The sequence below is a fragment of the Cupressus sempervirens genome, chromosome 5, assembly GCF_028749045.1.
Source record: "Cupressus sempervirens isolate cs-2001-9-10 chromosome 5, ASM2874904v1, whole genome shotgun sequence".
Taxonomy (NCBI): domain Eukaryota; kingdom Viridiplantae; phylum Streptophyta; class Pinopsida; order Cupressales; family Cupressaceae; genus Cupressus; species Cupressus sempervirens.
The window spans coordinates 609,804,165-609,830,222 of NC_143122.1; positions in this window are offsets into that span (position 1 = coordinate 609,804,165).

Here is a 26,058-nt window from a genome sequence, read left to right on the forward strand (position 1 = left end):
TAGGATAGTGCAAGCTTGTGGAAAGTATTGTAAATTAATGAGATGTGAATTTGGTATGAAGTTATCATTACTAAATTTGGTATTTGTAATCAATCCAAGCATGCAAGTTGTTCTTGTAAATACCTTAAGTTATTCAAGATAAGCAAAGCAGGAGGTGAAGAAGGTATTAGCATTTATGTGGGAAAGGTTGAAGGACTTCATGATTTATGGTAAGTAATGATAAACCTGAGTCTATCTTTGATTCTATAGTTAAGTATAGATATCTTTAGCATTTATGTCTTGTCTTCCTTTGCTCAATCTATGTGGAGTTAGTTTGTTAGTAAAATGGCATACTCTATTTGATAGTGTAGTTGAATAAAGATATATTTTGGAATTCTCTACCTTGTTTCCTTTGTTCCATCTACGCGAATCTAGTCCTTTAGTAAAGTAATGTACAATAAGCCATACAAGCCTAAAGTTGAGCACAAAACTAGTCTTCCAAGATATATTCTTGATATGGGTGGCATATCTTTGTTATGTGTAACCATCAAAGAAATTATTGAGAGGTTTAAAAATCATATGGAGGGTTCCATGATAGAGAGAGTTATCAAGAGAAGATTGTTGGAAGCCACTACATTTCATGTTGTAGCTCTGTGCCCTGAATTAGTTAGTGAATGTATGAATAAATATGATATAAAAAATAGGTGCATTCATACAGCCTTCATAAATATTTTGGATAAAGTGGAAAGAGAAACAATAATGGCTTCTATGGTTATTACACATAAAGATTCATATGAAGACTAGTCTATATGATCATCATACTCATACTCTCTGCAAAGAAGTGAGTGTAAAAAAAAGTGATTGCTTATACTAGGCTTTTGAAGAAGTATAAAGGAGGATCCAAGCTACCAAACCTATTAACCCAAGAGCATTTATCAATGAAGTAAAGGACCTGGTAATATTTCTTAAAAAGGTGATGGGAAATCAACACACTTTCTATTGGGAGGATTGGATGTATTTCTTTATCCAAGTGCTCTTGAATGGTGAGAAATTTTTGGATTGGGCAGAGGTTATAGTAGAAACATGTCATGTGTGCCTCATTAGCCCTTTTGGGAGCAAGGGATTTTACATGCCTTCTTATTTGTTCTATTTGATAGCATGTACAAGGATGTAATAGAAGGGTCTCCCTCATGAACCTTGGGTTCCTTGCATGATGATATATAAATTCAATCCCTGAAAACAACAAAATGTTATGCAAATGATTTTTTTAGGGTTAATGATGTACTTTTAGGAAGGATGGTATTTGAATTTTAGGGGAATGTGAATAAAAGGTTTTCAAATGAAACAATACAATTGATTAACATATATCAAAGTTGGAGGATTTGAGGGGGAACCTCGTAGACTCCCAAATGTGCTAGATAATTTAGTCTTGATGGAAGTTTGTAGAAAATTAGCCCATGTTGACAAGAAGATGAAAGGAAAGAATGGTTCAGGGGTTGTATTTCCTATCCAAATCAAAAAAAAAATTGTAGAAATAATTGTGATGCCCTCAAATTAGAAGCAAAAATTGAGGGATTCAATTTGAATATGTTCACACCCAGGTGGTAATTTGATAGTAAGGGATTTGTGGTCCATATCCTTGATTGGAAGATTTTGGGAGGAATATAAAGATGAATTTGAAATTAAGAAGAGGCTATGGTCACGATTGACTTTGGGACAAAAAATAGCTTTTTCATTACCCATAAACATCAAATATGTAGAAGAGGAGAGGGAGAAAATTTTCTTGATCCCCTTGTTTGTGGAGAAGGTGCAAGGAAAGCCAATACTGGAGATAAGATAGGATAGACAGGAAGGTGATAGTGGGCAAATAAGGACACTTAATGTTATAAAGAGAATTGAGAAATATTTGGAAGAATGTACAAGCATAGGAAATTTTCGAAAAAAGAAACAAAGACTATACTAAAGAAGCATAAGTCCATAATCTCTAGCAATAGAATAACACACTCTAACTCCTATGTTGCTCTTGATCTTGTAGGTCTAAGCTAGCATGAGAAGAGCCTGAGAAAGACATCAAACCCTTCCACTTTGACTTCTTCCTATTATTGATTTATCAATTCAAGAAGTATGAGAAATAAGAAAACTTCAAAGAAAGAGGAGTGTTTGGATTTGGATTCCATAGAGGAGGTCCAAGAGTCCATGGATATCTAGAAAAATAATGTAGATTCAAGCCACGAAGTAGATGTTATGGAGAACTTAGTAGTAGCTAATCCTATAGAACTACAAACTCTATCAAAAAAAAACCCCATCTAGTACTCTAAAGTGGCTATAAACTTCAATTAGCAAGAAAAGGAGTATCGTGCTTCTGCCATTGCCAGTAGATGACATGGTGAGTAAATGTCTGGAAAAATAGGTGAAAATTAAGAAACAAAAAATGGAGGCCATAGTAGAGGCCAACAAAAAAATGAAGAGGTGAGAGATAGAGGTTGCAGTATCACCTACTGCAAAAGATGTTGATGATGTAAATGTTGAAGATTTCAAAATTGAAAAAGTAGATCTTGGGCCAATCACCCATGTTTATAATGTTAAACATTTAGAATCATCAATTTAGGAAGATGTCAAAGTACATCCACTCCATCAATAATCCTTCCCTTGTTCCTACCTCTAAGATGTCCTTGTTAATTGATCCAAAATTACTAGAGAATCAACTGATGAAGAATCAAACCTATCAAAATAGGCTAATTGCAAAGGCTTACACTGAATGGATAAACTCCATGAATTAAATTGACAAAAAATACATTAATTCCCTAAGTAAAACCTGTGAGGAAGTTACAATAGAAAAGCAAGTTTGGAAGCAATAATTGGGGCATGGGAAAAAGAAAATATTTGTTGGACAACAATGGTTGCACAAATGGAACATGTGTAGAAATTTGGCATGATTAAATTATTTGAAGAGAAACTCATAGCGAGACTGGATGACAATATGCTTTATCTTTTAAAGGAAAATTTGGAATGGATAAACTCTGTGATCAAATAGGGGATCAAAGAATCCACAAAATTGTTAAGGGAACTCATCTCACTTGAAGATGTCATGTGTAATCACCAAAGATGCACTGAGGTAAAACCATTGAAGGAGGGTGGAAAAATAATGAAAAAATTGGAGAAGATGATTAGGACCTTCAAAGAAAAAGTGTAAGATATTAAGGAGACGAGGTCACTTTTAGTAGATGATTTCTCAAAGATTTCTAAAATCTAGTCTATGTTGGTTATTTGCCCCAAACATCTAGAAACACATGAAGATGGAGTGTGATAGGTTTGAAAGAACAAAGAGGTGTAGAAATAAAGAATTACACACATCACCCTACCTAACTATGAAGTCATCAACAATTTCACAAATGTACACTTGGAGTGGAAAAGGAAAAAGGATGCATCAACAATCCCTAATGCTACCACTACTCATCCATTTTCCTAGTGTCATAGATTGTACTATGATGATTGGCTTGTATAACCTTTTTTGGCTTCTTTGTCGTAGTAGTTAATTTTTCACTCTCAAGCAGAGTAATTTTAAAACTTTGCTAGTTTTTCACTCCTGAGCGGGATTATTTTTTGTTACACTTATGCCCTTGGGGCTATTTAATGGTCAAATTATGACTCTTTAAGGATCAACGAATTTTTGATTTAGTGTAAAAGTTTTAATTTTCATAATCTTTTCAAAGTACATCTTTTTTAATTCATGAAGTATAGTTCATGTTTTAGTATGTTTCCCAAAGTAAGTGTTTTGATCTTATGTTTGAATTTGATGTATGAAACCAATGATGAAGATTAATGAGAAATACAATTCAAATTCGGTTCTCTCCAATGTGTTAGTTTGTATTCATGGTCAGTGGGTAACAATGTTTCTCTTGTGTCTTGTTCTTTATAGGGTGTTGATACTATTTTCCACATTGTGGATTTTGTCTATGTAACGTTAATCTGCTTTATTAATAAAATCTAGAATTACTGATCAAAACAATTTTAACAAATATGATCATAAACAATGATTTCGTACTACAAATGAATAATGAAGGCTTGTTTACCACCTAAAACTTATTGTGTGAATTTTGAAAAATAAAAACCACTAAATACTTATTATGATCTTAATGAATCATAATATTACATTGTTATAGAGAGAGAGAGAGAGAGAGAGAGAGAGAGAGAGAGAGAGAGAGAGAGAGAGAGAGAGAGAGAGAGAGAGAGAGACTTATTTTGGTCTTACAGTGTTACAAATATAAATCAATTATAACACTATGTTCCAATTCTAAGATTGTTATTTCTTCTTTCTTCTTTATGATTTCTTCTTTCTCCTCATGTATCTTTCCTTGAAGAGGAAAATATGAGTCATGAGTCAAAGAAAGATGAGATTTCTTCTTTCTTCTTTGTTATTTCTTATTTTTCCTCCTCTATCTTCCCTTGAAGAGGAAAAGAGGAGTCATGAGTCAAAGATGAGATGACTCATGATGTATACACTTTTCCAAACTAGAGGTCGATATAGGTCAGAAAGGAAAATATTTTGCTAGAATACTAGTCAATCCTCACTCAAAGAGTAACCCTAGTTCTTTAGTCTATATCTACCCATCTGCAAAGAGGTACATGTAAAATCAGTATAGCCTCTTAGAGTAAAGTGGCTCTCTAGAGATATAGAAGGGCTGAAAATACAAGGTTTGTGATTTTGAAGTATTATTATTCATTTAGCTGAGAACTTCCAACAATTATCTTCAAGGGGTGAATACTACATCCACACCCTTATAGCATTACAACTACTCTCCTTCCTAAATCTATCATTTCACTTCTATCTATTCTAAGAGTTTGAGAAACTCATCTCTCCTTTTACTTGAAAGCTACAAATCTGCAAAAAGAAGAAAACATCTATCCCTAATTTAAGATGAGACAACCCATGATAAACCCAATTTTTCAACAAGAACCTAATATAACTATAGGTTGGAAATGGATAGCCCCCTAGGAGGTATTTTACATTTCCTCCTATAGAAAATAATAGGAACATGTGATCAAATTTTGGATTTAGCAAATCTGGTTGGATACACAACATATTTTGATGCTGAGGTGCAATCATTAACTGATATGTATTGATAGAAAAGTACTCTACAAAATATTAGTTAATTTCACTAATCAGGACAGGTGTTCCTAGTTGGTGGTTTTGCATTATGTAATACTTGTAAGTTTCTAAATTTAGATATGTTGTACAATGAATTATCCATGCTCATTCTTATAGATTATGAATATGTCTCTTGAGCTTAGATAACTTTAATTAATTTTAAAATATTGAATAAATTGGTTTGGGTACTTCATAGATAGTGCCTTTGTTTCTAGGAAAATTTTGTTACGAAACAATTTACCTTCTCAAAGTTTGTAGAATCAAGACATTTGTATGTATGTTTGCCAAACATTTAATGTAGAATCCACTATAAACATATGCATTTTTTAGAAGCTTAATTAATAGCTTAATAATATTATTTAAAAAATCATTTTTTTACAAACTTTATTAACTATTATGTGTCCTAAAAATTATACATTCATAATTGGTTGTTCGATGATAGAAGATCTACATTAGGAGCTCTATTTTGGACCAAACTTGTAAAGTCACATAAAATAATCATAGTGTCTCTGGAAACCTAATACATCTAAAGATGTAACAATGAAAAATTTACATTTTTTCCAGTAAGATTGAGATTTAGAAAGGAGATTGGGAGATACAAAAAAAACTACTCTTGCTAGTTCTTGACCTGTGTATTTGTCTCTTCAAATTGAAGTGTAAAGTTTTGGATAAAATAGCAAACCCCAATACTTTTATTGCTAATCCTAGCATTAATATTTACATTTTTAACCTCTTGTAACATGATTTCTTTACCAAATACTTGCATCCTATAGATCTTGACATATACATGATTAATCTATAAGTCTTTACATGACTCGACCTATATAGAGTAGCTCGATCATAGTGATGACTGTCTAATTTTGCGTTATATATGACTAAGTGTTTGACACTAATAGATGACAATAACAAACATAGCCACATGTCATTTCTCTTTCTAAGGGATTTCCTCAATTCCTATCTTGCTACTTCAAGTTACTGTAGTATGAGTTGGATGTCAATCACTTGATTATCAATAATCTTTCCCAATTTGTAAGCCTCCATCTCCAAGATCTGAAATCACAAGCTATTAGACTTCCTTCAAGAGAACTCAACTCTAACGTTGTGGACATCTCTAGTCTTGTTGTCTATTAGTGTCAAACACTTAGTCATATATAAGGTAGAGTCAAACAATCATCATTGTGATTAAGCTATACTATATAGGTTGAGTCATGTAAAGACTTCTAAATAATCATGTATATGTCAAGATCTATAGGAGCTAACCATGTATTTGGTCATTGAGTATTTTTAGTATAAACCAAGCCTAGTGAATGTTGAGCAGACAGAGCACATAGATGACAAGTTTTACAAAAGGTGTCAAGTATAGTTAAGGTCAAGAAACAACAAAGATAACCATTACAACTGAGCATCAAAATTAGTGTGTGATGAGTAACATAAAGAGAATATAAACATATGGAATAATACAAACTTTGAGGCAAGCTATTTTGAGTTGACACAGACTCAACATTTAATAATCATAGAGTTCGTTACAGAGGTTGTTACGTGTTTTGATGTAGATAACCATTCTCTATTAGGAATGAACAACTAATCAGATGAAGAGGAAAAAAGGGAAGCTTCTAAAAGACTCCATAGAAGTATTTAAATATGCATATACAAACCTTATTTTTATATAAGAAATGAGAGTTGTCACAGAAGAGATTGTGAAGTGTGCGAAGGAAGAGAAGAAATTAAGTTTTGGATGCTACCTACATGAGATAGTTGTGAAGAATAGATTACAATGACCTTATGAAGTAGTGAAGGACTAAGAAAAGATATATCAAATTGGAGATCAAATTAGAGATTAGAAGGAGGAGATTTGTAATCAACAATTATAGTGCAAACCGAAGGATTAGGTATAGAGTTACTTTTCACAGATTGAATTATGGAAAATCTCTTAATAGGGTGAATTTAATATACCTTTTTAAACCTCCTAACAAAGTCCTTACTTCATTGAAAGTGTAAAATCCTTTAACAAGGTAAGACCTAACATTCTTAAATGCCTTTAGTAGAGTAGACCCCTCTTAGGTTAGACCATTAGAAGTGATCAAAATTGTAACCTTAGCAACTTTACTTTGTTACTATAGTAGTGAAGATTTGTGGGTGTCATCACTACCTCAGTTTTACCTTCACCTTGGAGGGTTCCTAGGTAACCAAATATTTTGTGTTTAGTATTTATATGTCATGGATGAGATTGATAGTTAAATCTATTAATTACAACATTTTATTTTACAAGTTATGATATGCATAAACTAGAAATGAGAAGGTCAATGTGGTAAATGTAGTAAAGTTGTTTTGAAGGATAAAATTTTTATAGGTCCTAATTCATGCTCCCCCCTAGTATATTAGTTTCTTAATAAAACTTCCAATAATTGGTATCAGAGCTAAGTTCTCTTGAAGGAAGTCTAATAGCTTGTGAGCTCAAATCTTGGAGATGAAGGCTTACAAATTGGGCATGCATATTATTAAATTAAATCTTAATATCAATTTCATTTCTAAAATATTGATTTGACATCTATTTAAGTTTAATATTAATATTTTTCGTTTAATTCATAATGCATCTCTAGATAACTAAAACTTGAAATTATAATTATAATTAAACTATTTATAATTTCTCTCATAATATATAAATATTCATAACTAGATGATTATAAATTTAACTCAACTATAACTCCTCTTTAAAATATAATAAAATTATAAATATTTATTTATTAACTTCTCTCTTGCATTAATAATTGACAATCAAGTGATTGACATCTACCTCATACTACATCAACTTGAAGTAGCAAGAGAGAAACTAAGGAAATCCCTTAGAAAGAGAAAGGACATAGCTATTCAAAAAAATGGTACACTTTATGAAGAATTTGATACTCAAGGATTGTTTGGCACTAGAAATACTATTGAAAGTGATGTAGCCATTGCAGATCTAATGGAGAAGAATAGTATCCTGAATGAAGAAGTTAGAGGATTGAAGAGAGAACATGAAATCTAGTCAGTAAGGATATGTGAAGTGACCAAACATAAGAAGAAATCTAAAGACAAAAAATTTGTAGCTATGGAAGACAAAGGAAAAATGGATATTATACTTGAAGAAAGGTCATCTAATGTGCAAAACCTTACAAACACTCAGCTAAACATGATGAATCAATTAATGCTTGCAAATCAATAACTGAATAGGAAAGACATGGAGATAGCAAATATGAGATCACATATTGGCCTATTAAGGAATGAGTTAAGATCTAAGAAATAATTTATGGAAAGAATGAACAAGCCCAGTAAAGAATTAAGATACCTTGAAGAACTGATGAAATCACCTAGGTCATCTAGTAGCACTTTAGGACTAGGACACACATATAAACATTCATCCACTAAAGAAGGAGAATCATCCAAGAGTGGAGAGAAAATGAATGAAAAGTCAAAAGGAAAACCTACATGCAATCATTGTGGTGAACTTGGACACATTGCAGATATTTGCAGAAGCAAGAATGGTACATACAAAACCCTAAACCTAAGTTTACTAGTTATTGTTTTTACTGCAAGAAGCAAGGACATAAAATACATGTGTGTAGAACAAGAATGAAAAATACATCTATTGCACCTATATTTGAGGGTTATTGTTACAATTATCAAAAGTTTTGACATAGAGCATATGAATGCAGATCATAAGAAAAACCTAACTGAATAAACATGAATGTGTCAAAGAAATTTTGTTATAATTATCACAATATTGGACATGTGAATAAGAACTATAGTATTCGAGCAACAGTACCAAATAATGAATACGACAAGGGTAAGGGAAAATCTGATGTTGAACAAACAAAGAAGGAGATGAATCGAACCTAGAAGAGATAGGTGGAAACTAGAGGTAGTGGAACAAATGAAGTTAAGGTGATCGAATCCAATAGAGAAGGTGATCGCACTATCTCAAACTGATCAAGAAAGGTATAGAAGGGACTTTGTACTTAACAATTTATCTTACATTAGTTCCTAACATAAGATGTGCTAAAGTTCATATTTACATAAGAAAAAATACATTAGAACAAATTTATGAAAATAAAAGTGCAAAAGAATCATTTACATAATGGGTGTCGAACATCAATAAAATTCTCTATATTAATCGAGCATTGCAATACCAAGTACCCCAAATGATAGACTGATGTATAGGTCAAGTTAGATGGAATAGACTTAGCTATAAAGTGGAGACTGAGTTCAAAAGTGTCTATATCGACTGAGACATCTGGATTCCACCTAACAGATATCACAACATTAATGGAGACCCTAACTTGAATGATTGGAGGTATATATCAATGATTTGAAGGTATATTTCACACCTTGCATTCAAATTTTGAGGGCACTAAGTGATTTGAGCAGTTAGTGAAGTAATTTCAAAGGTGATTGGAAGTGAACTAGCAGCGAAAGAGTGATTAAGCATTGATCTTCAGTTGTATTGAACAATTAAAAGAAAAGTTTTAGAACCTAACATGAGAATATGGCATCTTCATCATTTGTAGTGAAGAATCAAGGAGTAGAGGTAACAAATGTTCAATTGGTGATGAGTGATGCTTGTCCTCTGCCTAAATTTTGTGTTATTCTAGATATTTCTATGGAAGGAGATTCAATGAGTGCATTATCATCAATACCACCTAAGAATATTATGGTACATGATGTACAGAGCTACTACATGTGCAAAATTGGTGAAGTTGGAGATTATGAGATTTGTGTGGCATATGAGAAATTATGTGATGAAGGTATATTGAAGGATGAGTTTAAAATTGTTGAGAGGAAAGGGTTAACTTGTGCCCTATATTTTCCAAGGAATTTTAAGATTGAATGGATTAAATTGGTTCTAAGAAAAAATCACGACATGAAGCTATGGTTAGAAAACGGACCTATTGAGATTTTGAAGAAAGTAATTCATAATTTTATTGGGTATCCAATGATGGATTAAAAGAAGACAATGTATTGCCTAACAGAGAAGAAATTGAGGCTAATACAAAATTCAATTGGAATGGATAAGGATTCTCTATTTTGACCATTACTAATCTAGTGATTGAGTTTGTAGTGAGTCATCTCTCACAAATTTTATCAATCAAATAGATTGAATAATGTGTCTTATATGGCACTTGACCAAGCATGGAAGATTGTGATGAAGGATCATGATTGTGATCTTTCTGAGTTGCAGAGGTCACAGCTGGTAGAGAACTTGACATCAATCAACAAGGTGAAGAATTCTATGTGTAATTTTGGATCATTAATTATGTGCATTTTCTTCTATGTTCATAATTATTTTCCTTCTATTGGAAATATTGTTTGGGAGCAATGCAAACCAGTTACAAAATAGATTAGTTAGTACATAACACAATTAGGAGATAATTTTAAAGATGTTATGGATATTTATTTCAAGGAATTCAAACAAAAGATGAGAAAAAGAATGAGGATTCCACCATCATTAGTGATGAAGCACTATAATGATGTGTGTTTTCTAGTAGATACAAATAATACATTTGTTCAAGCAATTAATCCTAGGAAAGAATGGCTTAAACCTTTTGATTATGAGATAAAAGTTGATGATGTTAGTGCAAGTATTGATGAATTACTAAAGAAGGAAATTGATGCAATAGAAGAACCCTTTAGGAATTATGAAGAAGAAAAGGCTAGAATTACAATTGATATCAAAATTGCTTCTACTGATAAAAGGAGAAAGAAAATGATTAAAGACCTAGAAGGAAAGCTGGGGAAATATAAAAAAGGCAAGGAACCTTTGATGTTGACTCAAGGTCTAGGAGAAGATGAAGAAAATGATGGTGGTGATGAGGAAGAGGAAGAAAGTGTAGAGAAAAAGGTTAAAGCCCTAGCACTAGTTTCCCCACCAACAAAGAAGGCTAAATTGATGAAAATTACAGAGCCTAAGGAGAACAAGATTGAAAAGAAGACATCACCCAAGCTACTCTCTCCTCTTGCACCATAAAGACCAAGGACTAGGGCAGCAACAATACCAATTTTTAAGCCACCTAGGAAGAAAGGAGTGGTTAAAATCATCCAAGCTAGAGGAAACTATATAGAAAAGAGGAAAGTGTCAAACACTAAAAGCCAAAGAAAAAGAGGATAAGTATAGTAAAGATGAAAGATGCTAAAGAGGAAGATGTAGAGAGGACCAAGTTTGATGAACCTAGACATCAGCAAGTCATTGCACCTACAAAGTCAAGAAATATTGATGAGGTATGTGCCAACATCAGAAGCTCTACAAGGTTATTCGATTTTAGATATGTGAAGTATGATACATTAAGAAATGATGACATAATTAAGGTAGAAGAGGCCATGATAGATATGATGGATAACAATAAATTGGCTCCTATTGAATTGGAAAAGAAGATTCCAAGTGATTTGTATAGTAGACTAGATAGAAGATGGCAATAGGCATCAAAAGTGCATAAAGAAATAAGAGAAGGCACATTGGCCAAGATTATGCCTGATTTATCAAATAAATAGAAGATAACATTTTTGGAGAAGCATAGGAACTGATTTGTTCCTAAATTCAAAAAATTCATGACTCTAGACAATAAAATTGAGGTTTTTGTATAGAAAAATGAGTTGCTATGGAAAAATATTTTTGGATTAACTACTACGAAAGTTGAATAGGAGAAAGAAGTGAAAACAATGACCATTGAAGATGATCAAAGTGATGGAGAAATCTCAGGTGTGCTAAGTCAACAAGGAAACATATCACCTATTTGTGACACCACATCTAACACCCCTACTGGTGAATAAACAAAGATCTCAGTAGTCGACACACTAGAAAGGGAGAAGCAAGACCCAGAAGAACTAGTCAAGGAAACAAATATAGAAACTTCTACTATAGGTCAAGAAGAACCACATGTCTTAGGACCTCAAGATGAGGAAAATAAGGAGAATGGATAAGAAGAAATAGTAAAATAGGATGTCGTGTCGAGTACTACCATTGTTGTTCCAAGAATGAAGTACAAGCAAGACCGAGTGGTGACATCCCATCACCTACTCTTACTCTAGAACCTCAAGCAACATCATTCCCAAGAAAAGTCAAGGAAAAAAGGTTAAGGATAGTTCTCTAGATACTACTATTATTGTGGATGAAGTAATTGACATGCCAAAATGGGATCTATCTGATCTCGCTATTGAGAAAATTGTCACCTTACATGACATATTAGCAAAGAAGAAGAGGCAAGAAGAGATGAGGAGAGAACTGTAATAGAAATAAGATTTGTATGACATCAAAGACATATTTGTTGATGCCTTTGGTCAACATTCAAACTATTGATGAGAAGGCCCCCATTATCTCTTAGTTGGTACAAATTGTTGAAAAGGTCAACACTAAAGATATTGAGGCAAAGGAAAAACTAATGGCCTGGTCCAAAAATAAATTTGAGAAGAAAGTATTGGAGAAAGTTTCTACTACCATTGCAGTTAGAAAAGTGGAGTTGTGGGAAGTTGTATGAAACATTGAAGAAATTTTAACAAAAGTAAAAGATTTGTACAATATACTTTGGGACATGCCTATATTTACAAATGAATTTCAGGAAAACATACAGAGGCTTTAGGTTAATATGAAGCAATCAAGCAAATCTATCTCTCAGTCAGTTGAATCAAGCTCAATGCACCATAAAAAATTATTGTTTGCACAAGGGAGATTGGCTGAACTACAAACACTAGATAATAGAATGAGGACCAAATTGATCTCTGTACAACCAATATTGATACCTCATTTGGAAGTTATGCAATGAGAGCTAATTTTAGCAAAGGATCTAGTGCAAAGAGATCATAATCTTTCGATTGTTGACAACTTGATTGACTTAGCATTGGATTTGGAGTTGAAAATTCATGTTCTAGAATCAACAACAACCACATGGAAACATGCACTTTCTATGATCAACCAAACTCACAAACTATACATTGATAAATATAGTTTGATTCCATCCTCACTACCCCAGTAGCCAAAGCAACAAACATAAGTGTCAAAAATAAGGGGGATAGATGATTAATGATGAAAGAATAAAGGGGGATAGATATTAATGAGTTCATAGGATAGAAAGAAGAAATGATATGACAAAGTTACAATCAGACCATTTTGAGTCATGTAAAGTATTGTTATTGTATATTGTGTTGTAAAGCAAAATTTTTGAATTTATATAAGAACTGAGTCATAGGCTTAGGGGGAGTACTACTATTCTTTGTACTATAAAGATGTAATCATGAAAAGGTGTTTTTTCCACTAATTTCAAAAGGGGAGATTGTTGATATCTCTAGTCTTATTATCTATTAGTGTCAAACACTTAGTCATATATAAGGCAGAGTTAGATAGTCATCACATCAACCGAGCTACTCTTGATAGGCCATCATATAAAGACTTATAAATAATCATGTATATGTCAATCTCTATAGGATATGAGAAATTATTTGGTCACCAAGTATTTTCAATATAAGTTGAGCCTATTGAATGTCGAGCAAATAGAACACATAGATGTGGAGTTATACAAAAGGTGCCAAGTATAGTTAAGGCTAAGCAACAACAAAGATACCAACTATGACCAAGCATCAAAATTAGTATGTACTAAGTAACACAAAGAGAACATAAACATATAGAATAATAAAAACTTTGAGGTAAACCACTTTTAACCGATATAAACATGACATTTTATAATCATAGAGCTTTTTATAGAGGTTGTTACACATTTTGATGTAGATCACCAATCCCTATGAGTAATGAATAACCAATTAGATGAAGAGGCAAAAAGGGAAGAATCTAAAAGACTCCATAGAAGTCTTTAAATAGGCTGATCCAAACCTTATTTTTACATAAGTGATGAGATTTATTGGAGAAGAGATTGTAAAGTGTGCGAAGGAAGCAAAGAAGTTAAGTTTTAGATGCTACATGCATGAGAGAGTTGTGAAGAATAGAGTATATTGACTTTATGAAGGAGCGAAGGACTAAGAAATAACATGTAAGATTGGAGATCATATCAAATATTGGAAGGAGGCGATCCATAACCAATAATTATAGTGTAGACTGAAGGATTAGGTATTAAGTTAGTCTTAATAGATTGAATCAAGGAAAATCTCTTAATAGATTGGTTTTAATAGACCTTTCTAAATCTCCTAATAGATTCATTACTTCATTGTTAGTGTAAAAACCTTTAAAAAGGTAAGACCTAATAGTCTTAAATGTCTTTAGTAGGGCAAACCCCTCACAGGGTAGATCATTAGAAGTGATCAAAATTATAACCCTAAAAAGTTAAGTTTGTTATTCTAATAGTGAAGATTTGTGGGTGTCATCCCCACCCTAGGTTGACCTTCACCTTGGAGGGTTTATGGGTAACCAAATATTTTGTATTATGTGTTTACATTTCATGGATGAGATTGACAGTTAGATCTATTTATTATAGCATTTGATTTTACAACTTATGTTATGCATAAACTAGATATGAGAAGGTCAATCTGGTGAATGTAGTAAAGTTATTCTAAAGGATAATTTTTTTATAGATTCTAATTAAGCTCCCCCCCTCCCTATCAGTATCTTAGTTTCCAAATTAAACTTCCAACAGTGTATGTATCTTTTTCAAACATTCCATGTTGAATTCACTACAAACACATGCATGTTTTGCGAAGCTTAGTTAATAACTTAATAATATTATTTTAAAAATGAATCTTTTTACAAAATTTATTAACTATTATGTGTCTTGAAATCCATTCATTCAAAATTGGTTGTTCGATGATAGAAGATCTACAATATGATCTCTATTTTGGGCCAAACTTGTAAAGCCACATAAAATGATCACAACGTCTCTGTAAAACAAATACATTTGAAGAGGAAATAGTGACAATTATACATTTTCTCCACAAAGAATGAGATTCTAAAAGGAGATTGAGGGACACAACAAAGACTACTCGTGCTAGTTCTTGACCTATGTATTTGTCTCTTCATATTGAACCGTAAACTTTTGGGTAAAATTACAAACATCAATACTTTTATTGCTAAACCTAACATTAATATTTACATTTTTGACCTCTTGTAACATGATTTATTTACCATTACTAGTAATGGGAAAAAGATCAACTATGTCGCAAGGATTTAAAAACTATACCAAAATTACTCAAACCCTAAGTTAAACTAATGAATACCATGACATTTATAATTACATGTTTCATGAAAAATAACCATTGAAAATTATATTTAAATTTGAGAATAAGTTTAAAACTTCCATTGGGGAGGTGAGGTTCAAAAAGGTTGTTTATAATAAATCGACAGGAGAATATATAAATAAGATTGCACTGTGGGATGTTGTTTTGGGACACATGATTTCACCTCAAGTTTTCCCTGGTCTAAAACTTGTTTTAGTTTGTGTTGAACACTATGATGAAAGTAGAAGATAAATTTTTAATAAGACCAAAGATAGATCAAGGGTTTGAGAGGAGACAAAAGGGGGGTTAGGGGCTAGGGGTTAGAGGTCAGTGAGAGAGAAGGGGGGTTTAAGGGTTTATGAGAGGGGGGGTTATGAGTTAGATGGAGATAAAGAGAGGGGGTTAGGGATTTGAGAGGGAGGGAGGGAGGGAGAGAAAGAGAGAAAGGGGGGAGGGGGTGATGAGACATATTAATGTCTCAAATTTCATATAGTTTTTATAGTTTGAACTTACTCTTTAGGCCTTGTGAAAAACATTTCCAAAACATTTGTTTTAAATATCTTGTGAAATTATGTTGGATACAACTAGAACTTATTAAACCTATGGATAGTGTGTATGACATAATTTTCTTAATATTATACATAGCATGCAGTATTTCATATAAATATTTTAAGCTATGTTCTAATATTTGAATAAGAGTAAGAATGTTATCATGCATATGTGTTTCAGATGTTTCTAACTTTTAGGAAATGGAGAAGTGATGCAAAGAGTGGTGATTATTGCATTAAAGGAAGAAGATGATGAAGACCGATCATGGCAAAGGATGCATAGATCAGTTCCTATGGATAAGCATCACCTATAGAAGAGTTATTGTTCTAGAAAATCCAGGAAGATTGACTTGCTCTATTTTTTGCAAGTTGTTATTATGTTGCTTAATAATAAATGTACTGTCATGGTTGATCTTCTGCCTTCTTTTCTAACAATGTTTATTCAAGACTTTTATATTATGTTTTTAATAAATATCCAATCTTCTTTATAATGGATTTGGATCATCTTAGTAAGCAAGTAATGAAGAAATAGACAATGTTGGTTTAAGATTCAGAAGTGTGTTTTATGTTCTTCATGAATTATTCAGTCTTTGTAACTAAAGAATGATTTTAATGAAAGAGTGATTTTGGAATACTTCTTGCATTAGTAGATTAGCAGAAGCCAACCAAGGCGGCCCACTTGGGAGGTGGAATAGATTTAGGTAGAGTGGATTCATTCCTTGCATTTTCCTATTTTAAGATAGATTTACTGTATTAGTCTTATAGCATTGTTACTATGAAAGTTTTTGTAGCACTTGTGGAAAATGATCATAGTAGATTTTTTGAGTTGTTAACTAGTTTAGATTCATTTTCCAAAGCTTTTCTCAGTTATCTATTGTTAGTCCAAGTGTGTTTACTATTTTGTGTCAGTAATATAGATTCCTTTCATGCATTTTACCTTCCTACAACATAGGTGTTAAGACACTTAAAGGAACTTAGTGCACATATCGTGCTGACCCATTTCAAGTCCTATGTCCCTAGGTTGACAATTCAAGTGTATTTCATGATGGAATAGATAATCTTCAGAATAGATATAGTATCCTTGAGAGGAATAATGGTGTGATTATCTTCATCCATTATGGAATTGTACATTTTTGGCACCATTGTCAGGGATAGTGTCAAACTAGGAACCTTCATGAGTCCTTTATTTTCAGATTAGTTTGTTAGCTAGAAACTGCAAAGTTGTGGGCTTGATTAACAAGTCACCAATTCAATTACATGCATTGAAGAGGAAGACAATGAGATGAATATGGTAGATTTCTTCCACAGGAGTCTGTTAATTTGAATGAAGAAATTGAAGAAGAAGTTGAGTTGCCTTTTGAGGACACAAGCCCTAATTTTCCTATAGGATCTTCCTCTAGAGCAGAACCCTTGGACATAAGTGGTCTCCAGCCTTTTGCTGAAATTTTGGCTAGCTTTCTTCATAGTTCTGGTCCAAATCCACCTATTTTTAATAATCCCATATCCAATGTTCCTTTTTAGCAGCAACCCCATAATTAAATACCTCTAGTAATGGCACAACTTACTTTTCTATTTCCTCTCTTGAGCCTCATAACCAATGCTAATCTCAAAAATATACCCACAACTACTCTTCCAAAGTTCTATGGCCTTGCAACTGACCCTGATACTTTCTTGTTCGAGTTTGATATAGTCTATTGTAGCTTTGACTATAACACTAATTCTCATAAGCTCAAGTTGTTCTAAAAAACACTGAAAGGATCATCCTTGTGATGGTTCATGGGCTTAGGAGCCAATGTAGCAGGTACCTAGGATGAAATGAAAACTAGATCTCTGGATAAATACAAAGACTATTGCAAGGTGAATGATTCAAGAGGAGATGATATCTTTAGAATATCACAAAAGGAGGATGAAACATTGGAAGACTATGTTTCACATTTCTTGTATACAGTATAGAAGAACCCTCAGCATATACTGGCAAAGAATTCACAAAAGCTAGTCTTCTTGAGAAGGGTGAATGATAATTGTCTGGAAGCATTAGACTTGATAGATGGTTATGATGTCTATCAATCCTCTTGGGATGACCTCAAGAAAAATTTTCTTAACTACTCAAGGTCAACTATGAATAAATGCAAAGGACATCAATCCACAGCCACTAAAGGGATCAATTAGGGTATTTCAAAGTTTGAGATATCTAATCTACTCTCAGATTTTAAGCAGGACATCATAAATGGTGTCAGTACACATCTCAACACAATGATTGAAAAGAAGCATGTAGAAGCTGAGGTGCAATTAGTTGAGTTCTGTCCACACTACTGGATGCAAAAGAAAGATTGCCAATGCAAATTGGTCACTAGCATGGAGAACCAAAATCTTCCAAATAAGTACATCAAGATAGATGGAGATGATGAGCAAGTATTCTTCATTACTTAATGTCATCCATGGGCCCAAGGTCAAGGTATGCCTCAAGACCCTTTACAAAATTCAAATCCATATGGTAATCAATGGAAAAATCGTAATGTCCATGGTCCTCCACAATATACTCAACCTAATTGGAATAATGCTTGGAAAAATAATCCACAATAGCCTCAATATCAATAGCACTGAAACCAATAGCAACTACCCCAAGGGAATTGGTAGTCTAAAAATCAATGGAGAGGATCTCAACAATGGCCTAACAATGTTGGATACCCACCTTTACCATCTCCAGCAAATCCACCTGCACTAATGCCACCACCTGCAAATTTTGGACCTCAAAAGTAGACTTAGTTGCCTACACAACCTCAACCAAATCCAAATAACCAACAACCACAACAACCCATGTATTATGTTGATGCTCAACAATATCCTACTTATGCTTTAAATATTGCAAATATACATTTAAGATCTGGCACAACCCTACCAGTGCCTAAACCACCTCTCATAACTGAAATACTAGATACTCTTGTAGCATCTATACCAGAAACTTCTCAGCCACAAATAGTTGATCCAACCAGTGTAACTATTTCAGCTCAAACCCAGACAATAGTTGAACCTCCTTTTCCACAAAAGCTCATACAAAGTAAACCTACACAAATAGAGGAACAATCCTTTGACATCATTGATCAGTTAAAGAATATGCATGTCCAAATACCTTTATTCCAAGCTATTAAATATGTTCCTATTTATGACAAATCCATCAGAGAAGCCTCTCTGAAAAAGCCCGAGAGAAAGAAAAAGGACCCAACCACAGTCCATGTTGTAGGACAATTCGCTGATATTATGTTAGGAAAATTGGTTATTCCCAAATATTTTGATCTAGGAAGTCCAGTTGTGAATGTGATTATAAATGGTCAGCCTGTTAAAAATGCTTTAATTGATCTTGGTGCTACTATAAATATCATGACCAAGGATACTATGAAAAAGCTGAATATAGAAGGATTAAGGGCTACCCCAAAAATTCTACAACTTCCAAATAATTCTACTGTTACTCCTGATGGGATGATAGAAGACATTGTAGTAACCTTAGACTCTCTAAAGTACCCTCTAGATTTCATGATTTTATCCCCAAAAGTCAATTTATCTGGTTACCTTGTCATTTTAGGATGACCATGGTTAGCTAAAACCAATGCAAATATAAGTTGTAGGTTAGGGAGTATGACCATATCCAACGGACGGACAAAAAAGAAATTTGACTTGTATCCTCTAACACAACCCCAACCAGATTTAAGCACATCTGTATGGCCAGATTTAGGGGATGGAGAGGAACAGTTGAATTCTATAGTGCAATTTATGATGTTACATAAATAGTCTTTGCTAAAGCTATAGGAGGAAGATTCAATAATTCAGAGTATTCTTAATAATACTTGTGTGGTAGAAAAGGATGTATCTGATAGTTCTATGTTGGAATTAACTGCATATGAGGAATGTAATGAGAGTTGTTTTCTACCCAAGGAGCCAAAAATTATCCATCAGCTTTTATCATGTGAACTAGATACAAGTCCAATCTCTGAAGCTACTACAGTTGATCTCACAACTACTATTGAGTTGTCAAAGGGTCATAATCTCCATATCAATCCCAAATTGCCTTCCAAACAGATGAAACTGTTAACAAAGCTTCTTCAAAAACATGAAAAGGATTTTTCATGGGACTATTGGGATATGAAAGGGTTAAGTCCTACATTATGCACTCATAGAATATACATCAATGAAGGGTGCCTACCACTTCGTCAACCCAAGAGAAGGATTAATCCATCCCTTAGAGAAATAATTAAAATTGAACTGCAAAAGTTGCTTGATGCTAGTTTTATATACCTTATATCTAATAGTAGATGGGTTTCACCTCTAGTTATTGTACCTAAAAAGGGAGAGAAAAGGAAAATTTGTGTTGATTATAGAGAATTGAATAAGGAAACCAAGAAGGATCACTTTCCTTTGCCATTTATTGATCAAGTTCTAGACACTATGGCTAGTAAGAAATATTTTTCTTTTCTTGATGGGTACAGTGGTTATAATCAAATAAGTATAGCTCTAGAAAATTAGGAGAAAACCACATTTACATGCCCATGGGGTACTTTTGCATATTATATCTTGTCATTTGGCCTATGTAAAGGCCCTGCAACATTTCAAAGAGCTGTAATTAGCATTTTTGTTAATATATTGCATGATTGCATGGAAATATACATGGATGATTTCACAACTTTTGGAGTCACCTTTGAGGAAGCCATGATGCATCTTGAAAAGGTTATTATCTAATGCAAGGAACATAATCTATCACTCAATAGTGAGAAATGTTTCATGCTCATATAGGAAGGAGTGGTGCTTGGTCATTTCATATCAGCTGTAGGGATACAAGTGGACCTAGCTAAGATAGAGGTAATTCTAACATTGCCCATACCTACAAAACCAAAGGATGTAAGATCTTTTTTAGGTCATGCTAGCTATTATAGGCATTTCATAAAATATTTCAGTAATAGCTAGTACTTTGTATACATTGTTGACTAAAGAAGCTAAATTATTTTGGACATCTAAATGTAATGAAGCCTTCTTGCAGCTTCAAAAACTCCTCACCACAGCACCAGTTTTGAAAGGACCAAATTGGTCAATTCCATTTCATAATCATACTAATGCATTAGACCATGTTGTAGGTGTTGTATTAGGAAAAAAGCCTACTAACCTTGAACAAGCAATCTATTATATTAGTAAGAGTCTCCATGGTCCTGAACTCAACTACACAATGACTAAGAAAGAACTTTTAGCTATAGTCTATGCATTGAACAAATTCAGACATTTTGTAACTCGATATCCTATTTTTGTTCACACTAACCATTTAGTTATACAGTACTTAATGAACAAACCTTCTCTAATTGGTAGATTGGAAAGATGGCTCTTGTTGTTGCAAGAGTTTGATAATACTATTATTGATAAGCCAGGCAAGTCCAATGTAGTTGTTGATTATTTGTCTAAGCACATTGCCAATAAAGATCCAACTCCAATTGAAGATACCTTTCCAGATGAGCACTTGTTTCACATAGCAACTTGTACACCATGGTATGCAGACATAGCAAATTATCTTGCTACAAATAGAATACCCCCACACTTCTCTAACAAAGATAGGAGGAAGCTAGTAGAGAAAAGTTTTCATTAATCCCTGGATAGCTAACAATCTCTTCTATGTTGGACTAGATCAGGACATGAGGAGATGTGTCAGGGAGGATGAGATATATGACATACTACATGCCTATCATGATGAACCATGTGGAGGCCATTTTGCAAGAAAAAGAACAACACTAAAGGTACTTACAACTGGATATTATTGGCCAAACAATGACAAATTCCAAAGGATGGGCTACCCAACCAGAATATATGAGATGCCACTTAATCCGTAGATTGTTGTAACACCCTTTGACAAGTGGGGTATGGACTTCATAGGTCTAGTTAACCCACCATCAAAAGGAAAATCCTACATCTTAATCTGCACAGATTATGTAACTAAATGGGTGGAAGTTAGAGCAATAAAAATGAAAGAGATGAGAAAGAAGCTAAATTCTTATATGAGTAAATATTTACACGCTACGGAGTTTCCAAAGAACTTGTCACAGATCAAGGTGCCCAGTTCACATCAAACTTGATCACTAAGGTTATGAAAGAATACATCATAAGGCATCGAAAATCCAGTCCTTATCACCCTCAAGAAAATGGGCAAGCAGAGGTTACCAACAAAGAAGTTGAGACCATTCTAACCAACACGGTGCAAATACACAGGAAGGATTGGAGTAGCAGATTAACTAAAGTTGTTTGGGCATATCAAACCACATGGTAGACAACAACTAGATTCACTCCATTTGAACTTGTGTATGGCAAAGCAACAATGTTAACTATTGAATTTAAACATAAAACATTATGCACAACTTTGGAATTGAACATCAGTCTTCTTGTAGCACAAGAAGAGAGACTTCTCCACTTGAACTCACTAGATGAAATGAGAAAGATAGCTTTGGAAAGAACAAAGATCATTTAGTAGCAGAGAAAGAAGTGGCATGATGCACGTATCCATAATAAATAATTCCAAGTGGGAGATTGGTTTCTCCTATATGATTCTCGCTTCAAAGAGAATCCAGGGAAGTTGCAGACTCAGTGGTTAGGGCCTTATGAAATTCAGTATGTATTTGACAATGGAGTAGTCCAATTGACAACCATTGATCTTGTCCAATTCAAGTTACTTGTAAATGACATAAGTTGTGCCTCTATCATAAACCACAAACCAAAGATGAGTTCTTGTAGCAGTTCCAACCAACCCATTTACCAGCTCCTACGAACATAGTTCCTATAGTAGAGGGTGAAAACCTTCTTCATGCAGCTGTACCATGACAAACTTTCAAGGAGCCCTCATAATAAAACCTCATTTAATATGAGGTCCATTCTTTCAATCATTTTTCTTTTTGTTCATATCAACTCATCTCATTTCTTTATCTACCATCCACTCACACTCCAAGTCACCCACAAATTCTATTTTTTCTACTTTCAATAAACCATACCATCAACACCTACTCTGCGATCACCAGACTTCACCACCTCATCAATTTTCATATGGATGTAAGCTCTCAAATTTTCAGGTACAACAATTTTTACTCTTTATTCATTTTTAGTGCATAGGTTTCCATATTTATATATAATACTACATTAAATGTATTGTATACACCTTAAGCGAGTTTCTCATTCCTATGCCAACATTTTTAAAGTGTGGACACTTGTCAAATTTTAGTGGGGGGCTGAGAAAGTGTATTAATTTCCAAATGTCATCTCCACGTTACCATAGTCATGCCCATGTTATAGGATGTACTTTGGCAAAAGTTTGATATTTTTCTTTAATTTTTAAAATCTTTTTGTATCTATAGTACCTTTTCATTGTGATTTTGGGAAAGATCTACTTTTTTTGACATGATTGAAAGGACTATGAGTTATTATGAGAACACTTTCAGTTAAACCTTGATGTCCTTCACAATTAATTGCATCATTATTTTACATGTTGAACACAACAGAGTCTTGTTAAGAGAATGTGGTAACAACATTTCTTAGAAAGATCAATTTAAAATTATGAGAAGAGGGAATTTGCAAAAGTGAAAAAGGGGTAAAATTTATCAGGGTGGTGAGAGTAGAGAAAATCAAAGCTAGACATTTTGAACATGGGAGAATAGTTACAGAGATATGAGCCAGTTGTTCATAGTATTTTACTTGCAGACATTGAAGCAGTTTGATGATTTCATGCCTATGGATGGCTTGGCTACTTCCTACAATTAACTAAGATCAATGAAGAAGTACCGATGGAGTTTATGATCACATTTGATGAATGGGAAGCCATAGTGTGGGGATTAAAAGTGATTGCTATTGAGGAGCAAATAGTAGAAGTTATAGGATTACCTACTAATGGGGAACATTATTTGAATGAGCATGATGCTAGGTCATCACAGGCATAGTTCTCTCAGCTAGGTGACCCTTTACTAGACATTTCAAAGCAAGGGCACAAAAGACTTTCTCTTCTAGCTCCATATCCAGAATTGGCAACCCATATCATCAGGTATTTGACCTGCGAAGGCAAGTTTTCAAACTTGCATGCTCATCATTTTAAGCTGCTTAGTTGTATAAGACATAAAATTCAAGTTAATGTCCCCAATTTCCTTTATAATATGTTGTGTATTAGTGTTGAAGAAACTCAAAAAAGAAAATGTAATTTTTTTTATCATCATGCTGTCATCAAACTTTTAGTTGAAAGGTCTCTTAGGGATTCCTCCCCTGTATCATGGGTAGAATTTGTTGAATTTAAAACCTTGTAGCATCAAGTCAACCCTATTCCGCAAAATTTAGGAAATGAGGAAGAAATAGTAGAGCCTAGTCAGAATCCAGCTGAAATAGAAAAAGAACCCTCTCTTGATAAGCCTATTGAGCCTATTTTAGAGGATCATATACCTAATTCTTCTAGAGACAAAGGCAAGCATAAGGTTGTAAAGAAAGCCCTAATCTTAAAAAGGAAGCCCAAAACCCCTTTGTTAAAGTAACAAAGAGAAAAAGGTTTGTTCTTGTAGCAACCACTCCTGCAGCATCTACCCCAGCCACACCTAAACGAAAGCGGACTCGTAAAATAGTAGAAGTTAAAGAGGTTCCTATGTGTTGAAGCCCTCATATGTGAGGTTTAATATCCCCAATTTCCACTAAAATCCTAAATGCCTTAGTTTCAAAATCTCATGCAGAATCAGTGGTTGAGAATATTCCAAATGACTCTGTAGTACAGTTGGAACCCCAAAATGTGGAAACACATGAAAATGAGCTTTTTGATGAGATACCACAAGAGAATCAAGAAATGTGTAAGTCAAACCCTATTTTTTTCCTAGAAAAAGCCCCTGAAAATGATCAATCTACTTTACAACCAATCCCTATATATTCTAACATTTCACTCATACCTTATAAATCCTCCTGGTACATCCAACATTTCCAGCCAGTTGCCAAAGAACAAAAGATGAAATCTATGGCTCAAGAATTTCCTTCATGTACAATTCAATCAATATTGTTTGGTTTGTACAATCATTTCATTTCTCAAAAGGCCTTGTGGAGGCAAGAAAGAGACCAAATGCAGAAGGCAATAGTTGACAAAGATGAGGAAATTGAATCATTGAAAGAGCAACTTGAGAAACAAAAACAATAGATAAATAAGGCTTTAAAGTTAGCTAACTAGGTAATGGCCTGTAGACCACCACCAAGGGTTTATTCCATTGGTTTAAAGGAGTAGTTTCTATTATTTCAATTGATGATGACAATAAGAGATATTGATTGTGAATTTAAAAATGCTCAAGATTTTTATAATGTGTATCAAACTTTGCCTTCATGGGTAAAGAATTTTTTATGTGAACTCTATTTGCATAATTTCATAATTCCACATGAGACAGAGTGGAACCCTCTACTTTACATAGGGGATGTTCACCTCAGAGCTATAATGTCCAAGATACACAATGAGACAAATTATGATAGATAGATAAATGCCTACAGAGATCTTGAGAAATCTGAACCATTACCACTACGGGTTGAATCCAATAAGCATTATGACCTTTTAAGAGATTGGTTCAAATTAACCTATGGGAGACAAAAACCAGAGATTAGGCATAAAGTGTTTGTAGAAAAGAAAAGGTTTACAGAGAATACTAGACACTTCCAAACTTTACATAGTAAAGAGCAATTGCAGGGCTTAGAAATCAATGGAATCAACTGCCAAAAGCTTTCAAAACGGTTGAACTACATAGCCCTATCAATTAGGAGGAAGTTGTTAATAGGGTGGCTAAATATATACAACTGGGAAGACAAATCAAAAAAGACCTATGGATGCCATTAACTTTTTAGCCTCCTACCCTTCTTTGGCCTCTGTATGAAAATGATGCTACTAAACTAGACCCATTGGTTGAAGAACACTTGGGTGAACATTGGAGATGCACCAGAGGATTTTTCTACACTTTCAAAAGTGGGAAGTAGGGGAAGGCTACAGTGGGAGATTTCAGAGGCATGGCAAAGAAGTACAATTCTTGAGGAAGAGCATTTGAATAGTGGGTGACAAATGATGAGACATATTAATGTCTCAAATTTGATCTAGTTTTTATAGTTTGAACTTACTTTTTGGGCCTTGTGAAAAAAAATTCCAAAACATTTGTTTTAAATATCTTGTGAACTTATGCTGAA